This window comes from Protopterus annectens, chromosome 4.part0 (genome assembly GCF_019279795.1).
Source record: "Protopterus annectens isolate FY-2018-M chromosome 4.part0, PAN1.0, whole genome shotgun sequence".
NCBI lineage: Eukaryota > Metazoa > Chordata > Ceratodontiformes > Protopteridae > Protopterus > Protopterus annectens.
In genome coordinates this window covers 1,320,621,698-1,320,634,126 of record NC_056733.1, presented here as the reverse complement: position 1 = coordinate 1,320,634,126, position 12,429 = coordinate 1,320,621,698, and the positions used below count along the sequence as shown (strand labels likewise).

At 42.3% G+C, this 12,429-nt stretch overlaps 1 protein-coding gene across 5 annotated transcripts in view; it reads right to left on the bottom strand.

Moving 5' to 3' along the window:
• The window catches only part of P4HA2 (prolyl 4-hydroxylase subunit alpha 2), a 1,028,898-nt gene that overhangs the window by 417,987 nt on the left and 598,482 nt on the right, over nt 1–12,429 (bottom strand). The gene's annotated exons all lie outside the window — the stretch shown is intronic.

Below are 12,429 nucleotides of genomic sequence, written 5' to 3'. Positions count from 1 at the left end.
TCGCCGACGGCATTATCCTATCCTTCTAAATATGGCAGTCACCAACTACCTAATTATAGTTCTAGAGTGACTGCCATATTTAGAAGGATAGAATAATGCTGTAATGTAAACTACATAGGAGGTTTGAAAGACTGCTGGTCAATATCTAGTTTCTGAGAGGTAATTGACTGACTGTTTCAGGGTGTTTTCCCAATTGATATCTGCTTCGAATCCCACTACTTGTACAATACAGCTTCCAAAAGAGTAACACCAACTGTACTCATTTATCCCTAACATTTCCATCACATCTGCCAAGGACATTCAATCTACAAGGACCTACTAGGCTCGCTTACAGATGTAACAGTTGCCAAACTTAACAAAATCAGTTATATCCTGGCAGAGATCTCAAACTCCTTTAACACCTGTGTTTAGTTTCCTAAATCTCCTAAACTGAGCCAGATTCATCCAGTTCAAATCTGTTACGCCAACTGTTCCTATAGTGGATCACAAAAGGTTTGTTTTGGACCTGTTAATGAACACCACTAATATAATCATCCAACTGTTCAGATATATTACTCGCATCAAAACAGGAAAAAATGGGTTGTGGGTAGTGCCAAACAACTGCAAAACATCTTAAAGGGCTGGAAAACACTACATATGTACAATATGTGAGGGTTCTGAGAGTTGTGGAATACACAGGGAGCTTCCCCTGATCTGTTCTTCCTCAGATGAAGAATCCACTACCTCAACATTCTGGGTCCCAACATCATAAACGCTACAGTCTTCCACAACAGATGCAAGAACTTTCAACGCTTGAATCATTTTTTGTAGATACCACAACAGGGAAGGCCTCCTTGTATTTCACAGAATAAGCACGTAAGAGTATCTCATTACTAGAAGAAACAAATCAGCAATAACCAATAATCTTCTCCCTCTAGAGCCCCATGTTCCAGTGACTTGGGAGTCAAGCTTGTTTGATGGTCTGATTGTTCAACTTCAAACCACTGACAGTGCTGACAAATGGAAATATGATGGCTATGTGGTGCCATTGTATAGCAGCAGTTTAGGAAAGCTGTGCAATGACTACATTAAAAGTCTCACAGGGCCGAAACTGAGGGACGCCAATGAAGTACATAAGACTGAATGGTGAAGCTACTTCGTTACAGTCACCCGCAAAAAAAATCACAGACAAGAGCCGTCAGCACAGTTTAATACAACTAGTTTAGAAGCTAATGACACAGGCGTTATCAGCAGGAAAATCTCAAAGGAAAATAAAGTGATCTTTGAGAACTGAGTCATATAAAAAGTAGTGCATAACCACAGATGGATCACACAAATCTGAGATACCCCCACAATTATAAGGCACAGAGTATAGGAAAACAAAAATATTCTTCATGGAAAACAACAGCTGGAGCTTTGTCTTCAGCAGTCATTAAAGGGACAGTTTTGACCCTTTTTAAAGTTTTTTTTCGAGTTTTTAGCTTCTGGTATTTAAGCCCTGCATTCAAGCAGTTTTCTGCTTGTTTGTACCAAGCTGAACAGAAGTGGGCTACCAGCCACAACTCTGAGCTCATATACCATACAGAGGCTTTGGAGTTTCCCAAAAATGGTAAGTTGTGTATTTTTTGATTATTTATACTATTTACTGCATTTCAAAAGCCGAGGTGGTGCAGCGGTAGCATCGGCACCTCACAGCAAGACATTCTCCCGTTCGATTCTCAGCTGGAGCGCCTTCTGTGTGGAGTCTGCATGTCCTCCCCGCAGTCGAGTAGCGTTCGAAAGACATGCGTAGGGCGTGCCTTCATTGAAGCTTGGGCATCGAACTGGCACCGTAAAAATCTACTGCCAATAATTAGCGGACCGGAGTTCCGCTGTGGCGACCCCTAACCGGGGAAAGCCGAAAGAAGAACATACTATTTACTGCATTTCGTGTACTGCAATTGTCTGCCTAACTGTGCCTGTTAAACTGCATTTTATTGCTGTTTTCACTGTTTGCAAAGCTCTTTTTCCTATTTTCACTGTTTAAGTATTTGTTGGTACTTTTCACTGCTGCAAAGCAATCTGTTCTGCTTGTTCTGTTTTTTTCCACCAAGCAGTGTTAAAATAACTGATTGGTTAGCTGTTTAAAACATTCTTTACAGTCTCCTTGGTGATTTCCTGCTGTTTAAAATGTTTTTAGTGCCTCACTGCTATTTTTCTGCTGTGTTAAACATTCTCTAGTGTTTCCTGCTGAAACTAGGGTAGCTAGCAGCTGTAGCATAGTCCAGATACAGGTTTGCTGCATCTGGATCTGTCTGTAGTGGCTGTTTGTTCTGAGTATATTTTCCAGGCCACCTTTGATTGGAAAGGGCCCTTTTGCACTCTAGTGAGAGGAGTGTGCTGATTGGTACCTGTCTGGTGAAGGGTGGTTGGTCTAGGGCTTGGAATAAGCATCCTCATTGGGCCTTTTGAACCTTTTTTCAACTTTCTAGCTTCTGGTATTTAAGCCCTGCATTTGAGCAGGTTTCTGCTTGTTTCCAGGCTGCACAGCATCACACACTGCTATGCAACTGTTATCCATAACCAGACAGAAAAATTAAACACATTTTCTCTTAGATACAGCTGTAGCACATTAGTGTAGCCCTCATCCTTAGTACTCTTCCGGTCAAATAAATACTGCTAGTGAACTGTGATCTATTAAACCATCCACTGAGCTCTTCCTTGACTGATCCTGAAAAGCTACCCCCCCTTTCTACTTAAATTTTTAACTTGTGCTTGTGTATAATAAGGAAAATCAACGTTGTCCGTGGTGGTGACACCGGTGTTCTGTAATTAATTGTTTTATACTTCCCCGTTGCACCTTCAGCAGTTACAGGTACTTCATTTGGATTGTTCTTTTTACCTTCAGGAACTGCACATGGCGGATGAAATGGTTAACTTAACTAATGAAAAAGGGAGGAATATGATAGATTTGATGAAGTATAATGTGATACAAGAAAATGCTGGAGATAATATGAACCCTTTACTACGATGCAATTTGGATTCAGAAGGAATCCCACTGAATAATGAAGCTGTATCTGCTGAAAGTTTTGATAAGATATTACATGAAGTGGAAACAGCTGCGTACTGCCTGAAAAGTCTCCAATGGCAGCGTTTCCACTTAGAAGCATGCATTATAAGGTCATCCCTACAGGCATGAGAGTTAAATGGATGCAGAGTTATGGGAATGAATACCCAGACTTGCTTGCCAAATGGCAAGCGATAAATCTTGAAACCAGCTTTAAATACATGCAGCTACTAGTCGATTATTTTAAACTAGACAAAGAAAATATAGCCAAACAGATCAGGCTAAAACAAACGGAGCTGGAAAAAAACTGACTAACCAGAATCTTGCATTAACAGGCTAGAAACACTACAGTTTAATTTGAATCTTTATGACAAACAAAGAGCAAAAGGCACAGAAATTAACAAGAGACATCTCCAATTTTAAGCAAGGACGAATCTTTGAGTGGCCTAAAGAAGAAAGGCAATTTAACATGAGAAATAAGCAGTCTATCAGACTGTTACCTAATATGACTTTACATACTAGCAGTATGCCTGTAACCAGTGGGGAAACGGGAGTTAATAACATAAATGAAGAAAGAGCCTTGGAGATGATACCATTTGAAACTAAAAACAGAGTGAAATTCTGCCAATTTATTGGCAGATGGAGAGAGAGCGACTACATCCAACATAGGGACTAAACCCAAAACAGGAGCCATCCATGCACCTATTGTTCATAGTCTACCATTTTTTTTAAACAGACTTGGCAACAGAATTCAAGATCCAACAGTCAGGAGAGAAAGAGGAAGAAACCAATGTGACAAATTATTGCAGCCTGGTAGTGAATTTATCTAAGGTTTAATTAAAAAAGAACAACTTCAGTTATTGGACAAGGGCCTAACATTTATTCCTTCCCTTTCATCGGATTTAAGTGAATTTACCCTTGAAGCGAAATATTTTGGTAGAAATGTATCTCTAAGAAATATTTTTGGGAATCTAACAATTCAACACCAAGCCTGAAAAAAACAAGCACTTTTGTTCCCATAAACCATCCCATGAGAATGAGGTGGAGAAATTAAGACAAGGGAATGCCCGAACCTCACGGTATTTTAACATCACCCTGCAGGAAAAAAAAAGCCTTGTTTGAATTACAAAAAAATCAGGACATAGTGATCAAACCCTCAGACAAAGGTGGTGCTATAGTGTACTTGATTCTAAATGGTATTGTGACTCAATGGAATGTATGCTACAAGACCGGAAGACTTATGAGAGAATAAAGAAGTCAGAGTTAGATAAGAAAATTGCTAGAGTAAAATAAGATTTACATGACATGCTGATGCAAGGATGTTTGAACAAGGATCTGTGTGAATTTTTGGAAACACCCCGTCCGAACATACCTTCCATTAGTGACCTGCCAAAAATCCACAAAGATATTGTTTATCCTCCACTGTGGCCAGCCGGGGCTGGGTTACAGAACCTTTATAGATTTATGTGGAAAAGGAAGGAGAGTGTATGACTGGATGTCAATATTTTTTAATTAAATTCCCCTTCCTATTATACGATCTGAAGGAGAATCTGAAAGCGCTTATCGTGTTGAAAATGATGGGATTATTTTATTTCTACTTCAATTTTTAACTTGTGCTTGTGTATAATAAGGAAAATCAACATTGTCCGTGGTGGCGACACTGGTGTTTTGTTCCCCCTTGTGACAACAGTCTTCAACCTAGCATTATGGCCAGTTAGACTACCCTTGTTTCTCCTGCCAACCTTGTTGACTTGGGTCTCTTGATGCAGTTTAGCAATGCCTTCCTGTACATTGACAATCCTCTACTAAGAACTTACTCTAGTACAGAGTGCAAAAGATGTACCTACACCAAGAATCTTGAATCCATTCTCTCTCACACTTGAAACAGTAACACAGTAACAATGAAGAGGTTGTCAACCACCCCCCCCCATTACACATGCACCCAGCATGCATCAAACACAAAAATCAACACATCTGGAGGTTCTCTCAAAAAAATTACAGAAACACCAGAGACCTCCAAAACAGAAGACTGCTACAGCTAACACAGTTCCCACAGCACCCATGACACATAGTAACACCAGTGTCTCAGCTACGAAGCCCATAAGGTGTAACACTCAAAAAAACAAATTTTATTGTCATTGGAGACTCCATAGTGAGACACATGGATGTCTCATTCACCAGGTTGGAGAAGGAGAAAGTCACCATCACCTGCCTGTCCAGTACCAGGATTTGTCAGATCATACATGCACTCAAGTCTCTCAGCAACAATACCATTATGACTGTCATAATTCATGTTGGAGTGAATGACCTGAGACGTACCTCACTGAACTATATGAAGAGAGACATGACTGAGCTGAGTGTGTGTCCCAGGCAGGTATGTCACTAGCCTTGAGCAGCATACCACCCTCACCTAGAATGATACCATAGTATAAACAAAACAAAAAAATGACTGATCTCAATAACTGGCTTAGATTTTGGTGTCATTCAAAGGGGATCCAGTTTCTGTCAGTCTGGTAAGCCATGGCTGACAAACCTCCCTGCTTTGCCAAAGACGGTTTACACTGGACACCACTAGGCTTTCGGCTGCTGACAAAGGCTCTTGCCTCCCCCATAGTGCCTATTTAGGCAAGGTCTCGATAAACTTACTGATGGGAAATTTGCCAATCATAACAAAATAAGGGTCATGCTGCTAAACGCTAGGAGCTTAAACCAAAAACTGCACACCCTGGAAGCTCTTCTATTACTGAAAGATGTAGATGTCTGCGTCTGCGCAGTCACAGAAACCTGGTTTAAGGCCTCAGACAGTACCCTGGCCTTGCAAGGCTACAATGCCTTCCACACTTTCAGACCTCAAAACGAATATGTGAGAACCACAGGAGGCAATGTGTTTTCTATATTAGAGAGAAATTCACCTCCTGTCTAGTTAGACTGGACAACTCCATGGAGTTAGTCCAAGTTCAGGTTACAGTGGGTAAGATCCCCATTCAAGTCACAGCTAGTTACAGAGTCCCCTCCATGGGTTATGATGTGCATGATACCTACTTGACCAAACTGGAGACGTTCCAAATATTACTTAATCTGGTTATGGGGGATTTCAATTATCCCACCATCAAATGGGAAGCTTACACTAGCGCGAAAGTTCCTTGACTTTGTTAACTCAAATGCCCTGGAACAAATTGTCCACAGCCCGACAAGAGGAACAAACATACTAGATCTGGTCTTCACCAACATGTCAAACAGATGCACTGCCGCAATTGTCAGCCCCTCTTAGGTAACCCTGACCACAAATCAGTCACCTTCAAGTTGGCACTAACACCAAAACATACAAACGTGAAATCAGACTAAAAAACTTCACCAAGACAAACTGCACCCTCCTAGGTGAAGGTATAAATGCACTACAAACCCCACCCCCCGCTAAAAGTGGTAACTACACCAAAGTTTACACTAAAGCCCTGTCCTGTCACTTGCATAAGTGTACAGACTTGGCTGTACCAGAAAGAATCAAAGCTACAGTCCCAAGTAAAAACAAGCTGCTATGGTGGAACATTAAATGTAAAAAGTTGCTGTCCAAGAAGAAAGAAACAAGGCCCCAACAATAGAAAAGCACCCTCCTCAGCCTCAATAGGCAAACAAGACAACTTGTCAAATCCTCTAAGGGCTCCTTTAAGAAAAACGTAACAAGCACAGCCAAGGATAAAGAATAGTTGTGTAAAATCTTACCATAATGATAAATGTCCTTCTCTTCTCTGTTGCAGTATTCATAATCTGAGGTAGTTCCCCGCCACAGGTAACTAGACTTCGGCCAGTATACAAAAGGCTTCACACTACAGTAGGGTGCGTGGTATGTTGCACTTAGGCTGCGAATGGATGCTGGCCATAACTCACATACGCGCACACCATCCTCAGAACGGAATGCCCCAGGAAGAATGCCAACCTAAGGAAGTAGGGTAAGAATCATCCAAGAAGAAGCAAGGCCAGAGGGAAGGAGGAAGGGATAGGAATACTGCAACAAAGAAGAGAGGGACATCTATCTTTATGGTAAGATTTTACACAACTATTCTATGTTCTTCTATTTATCTGTTGCAGTATTCATAACCTGAAGAAGAATACCAAAGCTCATTAAGTAAGTGAGGAGCTTTCCAAGAAGCCCTGCAGTATGGCTCTGGCAAACCCTGCTCAAGATTTAGAAATTACATCTAATTTACAGTGTTTGGTGAAGGTATTGACGGAGGTCAATGTGGCTGCTTCAAGAATTGAGTTACTGCCCAATCCTTTGAAAAAGGCCCCAGATGAGGCAACAGTTTTGGTGGAATAAGTCCTAACAGGGGAATGGAGACTCTTACCATGGTGAGTGCAGCAGAAGGAAATAGTCTGCTTGGACACAACCTGCCCCAGAGCCCTGGGGTGGTAAGAAACAAAAAGCTGATCTAACTTTCTAACAACCTTGGTCTTATCCAAACAAAATCTATGTTGCCTGTGGACATCTAAGGTATGGAGGACCCTCTCACTAGAGTTCTGGGGAAAAGAGAAAAAAGGGAGGTAAGTGAATGGACTGATTTAGAGATAGGCCATTGACTACCTTAGGCATAAATGAGGGGTTTGTAAGCAGGGAGACCCTGTCTTTGTGGAAGACCACAAAGGGTGGAGATACCAAAATAGACTGCAGCTTAGACACTCGTCTGGCTGAAGTTAAGGTAAAGAGTGACACAGTTTTCCAGAAACAGTACCGAACAGAAGCTGAGAAAGCTGTCTCAAAGGGTAGGAGAGTCAGATTTTCCAAAACAAAGTTAAGGTCCCAGGGAGGCTGAACAGGTTTTCTGGAAGGGCTAATGTACAAGATGCCTTTAAGAAATTGTTTTGCCTCAAATATGGTAGCTAAGGGGGGGATAGAAGAAGACAGGCAGATATGGTTGAGCTTCTACTGAAGAGTAAGCCAAACCAGAGTGAGCAATTCACACAAATAAGTCAAAACTAGGGGAATTTCCACTGTTAATGGGTCCTGCTTTTGTTTCAGACACCAGATTGAAAATCTCTTCCACTTTGCTAAGTAAGATTTTCTGGTACAGTATTTGGTTTTCTTGTCTCCTGCAGGACTGTCAGCACATCCTCAGAGAATAGGTGTCTGAAAGGGATTATTATCTATCACCCACAGGATCAACTGAAGATTTGCCAAGTGGGGATGGATGAGGATCCCTTTGTTTTGTGTGAGGAGGTCTGGTTTGTAAGGTAACGTGTAGTGACTGCCCTTAGCTAAATGCAGGAGTAGAGGGAACTAGTGCTGTCCTGGCCAGAAGGGAGTCGCTAACAAGATTTCTGGTTTGTCCTGCTGAATTTTAGACAGGACTGTTAGTATGAGGGGAAAGGGAGAGAATGCATACAGAAACACCCCCTTCCAAAAGAAAGGGATGGTGGGAGTGAGAACTGATTTTTTAAGTTTATGATGAACCCCAGATTTTGTAGAAGATTGATGGTGAAGGCAATATTTTGCTCCAACTGTTCTGTGGAGGTAGCTAGAAGGAGAAGGTCATCCAGATACAGAAAGATGTGTATTCTGTGGAGTCTGTAGTGGGCAATCATGGGAGCAAGGCATTTGCTGAAGACCCTTGGTGCGGTAGAAAGTTGAAAGGGCAAGGCAAAGAACTGAAAATGCCATGATACAAAGAAGCATAAAACCTTCCTGTAGTTGGGATGGATGGGAATGTGCAGATATGCATCTTTGATATCCAGTGTAATCATGAAGACTTGAGGCAGAATGAGTGAGAACAGAGTCTGGAGGGTCAGTGATTGGAAAGCGGGTACACTTAGGAAGGTATTGAGATGGGACAGGTCAAGGATGAAATCTCCACTGACCTTCCTTCCTGGGCACCAGGAACAACCTGGAGTAAAATACTTTGCCTTTTTGTACTTTGGGGGCACTGTGGATAGTCCTTTGGTTCAGTAACTTTAACAGAACCTCTTGGAAAAAGGCAAGTTGCTCCCTGGGAGGTTGAGGGATGACCCTGAAGGAAGGTAGCTGATCCTACACCACAAAGTACCCTTTATGAACAATTCAGAGGACCCAAGCATCTTCAGTTATGCTTTCCCAGGCTGGTAGGGATAGGAGAAGGTGCTGGGAAAATGGGATGTGGGGGGAGGGGGAAGGCATTGTTTTTTTAAAAATAGTTATTTTTGGCCTGCTCGTGATGAGGAAGCTTTCCCCAGCCCCTTTTCAGTGTGAACGGTTGCAACACACTTGGTCTGCCTATATCATTGCAGCACGGCCCCCGCCCCAGCAACTGCAACATTGCCAAATAAAACCACTGCTATGGTCTGGTTTCTCCCTACAGTTATTGCAAGCCAAGAATAACACTTTTTAAATATACCAGACAAGTCTGCATAGGTGACTGGATGTTAACAATTCTTGTTATTAGCAAATTTGGTCCTTAACAGTTATGTTTTAAACATTGTGACTGTTTATTTACATTTCTTTTTATAGCAAATTTGTTATTTTTACTAGTTACTTTTTAAACATTGTTTTGGCCGGCATTCACACCTGCAAGCCCCCCCCCCCCCAGGTAACTATAGCTTCACCCCCCCAGGTAACTATAGCTTCATCTCTCTGAGTGGCACAACTAACAATATACTTGCTGCATCTTGTCCCAAATACATCTGCCTCCATATTGAATACTTGTAAAGTAATGCTAGTACCATTTACTTGGTGTATTTTGTCCCCAGATAGATTTGGCTTCCTTTGTTTTACTTACAAACCAAGGCTATAAAAGTAGAGTTTCTGCAACTTTCTGCTTGTACTCCTACCTTTCTGCCTCTAGCTCTTCCTTGCTTTCACTTACTTTACAGCTCCAAGGCTTCCATTTCCCATACTGATCGTTTTTCTTTCCACTCTTCTGTGAGGGGGGCCAGCCCACTATGCTTGCGCTCACTCCACTCCCCTACCCCCATTCCCACCCACCCCTGCATCACCTAGACATACCAACACTAACCACTCCCTTTACTTTCCCCCATCAAGGATCACTCTCCAACTGCCAATCACACCTCAATTAACCAGTACACTATTTGTAACACTCTTCCATTTTCTCATACAACTTAACTGCAACTATCCTTAATTACTTTACTTCCGCCACACTACACCACCACCCCTCTGTCCCTACATCTTCATCACACCATCCTGATAACCTAACATTTAAAAAGAATACTCACATTGCTCTTTCTCCTGCCCACACTCTATACCCTACTGCTTTCGGCATACTATCTAACATCCTACACTCACCTACAGATACAACATGTCCATAGCCCCACACTATATTATACTAATAACATCCACTCCTCACTCTCTTACCTTGCCATTTCCTCTCAATTCTACAATCACATGCCTATTGCATACTTCCACTTCAAACATGTGGTTGCCAGCAATACCGCTAACCACTTCAGCAAACACCTTCACATGCTCTCCAATTGTCACACAAACATGCATGTATATTATCACAGATTCTCCAAGTGGTGATATACACCCCAATCCTGGGCCCCATACTGCACAACATACCATCATGGCTACCATTCCATCCCTTCCTCACATTAAAACTACAGACCTTCTCATTCTTAACATGAACCTTAGAAGCCTAGCAAACAAAATCACAGACTATCATGCACTCATTGCACAATACTCACCAGACATTTTTATAGCAACAGAAACTTGGCTAAAACCCCATACAAGACACCCAGACATACTCCCACAAGGATATCGCATGTACAGGTTACACATGATCTGGAAGGGTTGCAATCTTCTACAAAGATAACCGAAGCATAGACTACCTACCCATCAAATACCCTTCACAGACTACCTACCCATCAAATACCCTTATGATGATAAATTTGAAGTCCTAGTAATATGGCTTAAAATCAACCCAAAGAATAATATTACCATAATAGCCACTTGCATACCTCCCAACAATACTCCCACTGCCACTGAGGAACTCGTAGCCTGGACAGCCTCAACCTACACCCATGAAACCATTGCCACAGGTGACTTCAACTTAGACTGGAACACTTGCACTGGTGATAACCCTTCCACCTTCACATACCCACATGTTTTTTTTTCCAAACAATCCAGTTTCCCACTCAAATAGATAAACATAGCAAAAGGGAATCTATCCTAGACTGGTCACTTATTAGCAGTACCACCCACAACTATCTCTCCGGATGCCTTCCAAATAATTTAAATGACCTCAGACCTACCTACTTAAGCCGTCATCAGCACAACCGCACAGAAAGTACAGTTGTGTACACTTACCATAAATGTAGATGTTCAAGTGTATTCACTGTTGCAGTCATCACACTTGGGTTATCTGCCTGCAGGTAGCCCTCAGTCGGCCCGAATACCAGATTCTTGGGATTTCTGTGTCGGATGCTGTTGCCTATTCCATGACATCAGGTCGTCAGGGGTATAAAACATGCAGCCCACGCCATTATATCAGTCTTTCTTGCCCCAGAAGTCAGGAGACCCAAAACAGGAAGAAATTACATGGTGTGGAACACCTCCAGTAAAAAGTAAATACCATAGCCATAAGATATGGCCAAACAGAGGATAGATAGAAATCATAGAGAAGTCAGGGGGCTGGAGGGAGGGTAACCAGGACTGCAACAGTGAATACACTCAAACATCTACATTTATGGTAAGTGTACACAACTGTATAATGTTCTTCGTGTTTAACTGTTGCAGTCATCACACTTGGGTTGATTCCCAAAGCTGAGGAAGGGTGGTGGCAGTCAAGGAGTATTTGGGCTGGCTAGCACGCCTTGCAAGACTGCTGTGGCAAATCCACCTCTGGATTTGGAAAAGACAGGTAAGTGGTAATGCTTGGTGAAGGTGTGTACAGAACTCCAGGTTGCAGCATCCAGGATGTCCCTGGTAGGGACTCCCCAAAGAAATGCTGTAGAGGTTGATGTAGTCCTAGTGGAATGAGTTCTGATCCCCTGTGGGGGTAGGTTTTTCATGGTGTTTGTAGCAGAAACGGATGCAGTGTGCAATCCATTTGGAAATGGTTTGCTTTGAAATGCCCTTGCCCTCTGCCCCTGTAGCAAAGCTGACTAGCAGCTGGTCAGATTTTCCGAAAGGCTTGGTCCTGTCAAGGCTGAACCTGAGCTGTCTGTGCACGTCCAAGAAGTGCAGGATCCTTTCTCCCTTGTTCTGAGGATTAGGGAAAAAGGTTGGTAAATGGATGGCCTGATTTAAAGCCACACTGGACACCACCCTGGGCATAAATAATGGGTTAGTCCTGAGGGAAACCCTGTCAGCATGGAAAATAATGAAGGGTTGCCATCAGTGCCTGTAACTCAGACACTCTTGTTGCTGAAGTTATGGCTAGATGTAAGGCTGTTTTCCAAGAGAGGAATTTTAACTCTGCTGT